The sequence below is a fragment of the Theobroma cacao genome, chromosome 5 (genome assembly GCF_000208745.1).
Source record: "Theobroma cacao cultivar B97-61/B2 chromosome 5, Criollo_cocoa_genome_V2, whole genome shotgun sequence".
NCBI classification, from domain to species: domain Eukaryota; kingdom Viridiplantae; phylum Streptophyta; class Magnoliopsida; order Malvales; family Malvaceae; genus Theobroma; species Theobroma cacao.
In genome coordinates this window covers 9,959,282-9,961,135 of record NC_030854.1, presented here as the reverse complement: position 1 = coordinate 9,961,135, position 1,854 = coordinate 9,959,282, and the positions used below count along the sequence as shown (strand labels likewise).

General features: G+C 34.5%; 1 long non-coding RNA gene across 1 annotated transcript; it reads right to left on the bottom strand.

The window, feature by feature from the left end:
• Positions 378-695, bottom strand: LOC108662081. The gene is made up of 2 exons (XR_001927859.1): positions 573-695; positions 378-460 (listed from the first exon to the last, which is right to left on the bottom strand). It is a non-coding gene; the product is annotated as an uncharacterized LOC108662081 (long non-coding RNA).

Sequence of the window (1,854 nt, the reverse complement as noted above, 5' to 3'; positions counted from 1 at the left end):
TTCTTCTTTCTTTCTTTTTCTTTTTCTTTCTTTTTTCTCTCTTTCACCGTCACTCCCTTCACCACCATGTCTTCCTCTGTTCATAACCGTCGCTTCCTCTCTTCCTTGGGTCGTTTTCTTCCTCCTCCGGTGGTAGCACTTTCAGCTCTCTTTTCCTAAAAAATTTGGCAGCACCAAGCTGCTTTTTCTCCCTCAAATTGGTAGCACAATCCTGTCGAATTTTTCTGCACAAATTGGCAGCAAATAGCTCTAATTTTTCTGCACAAACAGCTTCAATTTTTCTGCAGCAAACAACTCCAATTTTTCTGCACAAACAGCTCCAATTTTTCTATAGCAAACAGCTCAAAGTTTTCTGCACAATTTTTCTGCACAAATTGGCAACAAATAGCTCCAATTTTTCTGCACAAATTGGCAGCACTTTGCTGCCCTTTAATGGCAGCAAAACCTCCAAAATTTCCAGCTGCAAATTCACACAATTTCAGCAGCAAAAACCTTGAATTTTCAGCACCAAAATCAGCCATAGAAACCTCAAAAATTCCAGCAATTAACTTAAAAAAAATCAGCTTTCCTACCTCAAAATTTTCAGCTTTCTTCTTCCTCCAAAATTGTAGCAAAAACTCTCTTTTTCTTTCCTCAAAGTGCAGCAAAACCATTCTCTTTGCTCTTCCTCTCTCACAGTTCTTTCTCTCCCTTTTTCTCTTCATTTCTTTCTTCCTTTATTTTTCTTCTCTTTTTCTTCTTCACTAACCGACTTAACTTTTCTTTCTTCCTTTTTCTTTCCTCACATGGCCGACCCCCACCTTCCTTTCTACACACTTCTCTTTTGTTTTCTTTACTTTTTTGTCTTTCTTCCTTTCTTTTGTATGGCGGCCATTCACCTCACTTGGTTCCAATTTAATATTATTCCAAATAACTTTGACTTTTCTTCATTCCCATCCAAACCACATCATTTCCATTCTTGACTCATGTGGTCACTCATGTACATATAAAAATATTGTTTGACTTTTCAACATCTTTTCTTCATTATTTTATCATCCATTTTATTTTCATTTCTTCAAAACAATAAAATTTACATATTATCCCTTAACTTCATTTTATTTGGTACTCAATCTTCCAATTTTTGTATCTTAAAATTTGATCATTTTGACACGTTTAAAAATTTTAATTTTCTTCTATCTTCCTTTTCTTACACGTGTATAATCAAAATATCGAGATCGCATTTCAACGCAGCCTCACCATAATATTTAAATATTTACTTACCTGCGTTAGCTCGATTTAATAAAATCACGCTGTCACAATTATCATCGTTTTCCTTCAAAATTTTTCTTTACTTCTTCTCCCCCACTTAAATTAGTCATATTCCATTTTTCATGACTAATTCCGATAACATATAAAAAATTAATATTTTAATATTATTTTATTGAATAAAATATTATTTTATTTCAAAAATTTTCACTTGCCTTCTTTGGCCCAAAACGTATTATTACATCTCGGTTTGCTTCCGAATCATCCTTTAGCTTACTAATTCATCTCCAACGAAAATATTATTATTTAATTGTTGTTTCTGCACGCGCGAAACATTTTATTCTTGAACGTTCCTTTCATCCTTTGTCACTTTTTAGCATGCCAATTCGCATCAAACGATCATTCGTTTGATCAATAACGTCTTATTTGTGTCCAACAAGGGTGCGGGCTATTACATTTCGAGCTTTGGATTCTAAAGGAATAGGGATTAATGTATAAGATCAATTAAATAGGCTTGCTTGGGCTTAGTGGGCTGAGCTCATTGGGCCTTTGCATCGGTCATGGCTCAAAAATTGGGCTGTGACAAAGTTGGTATCAGAGCCCTAAGTT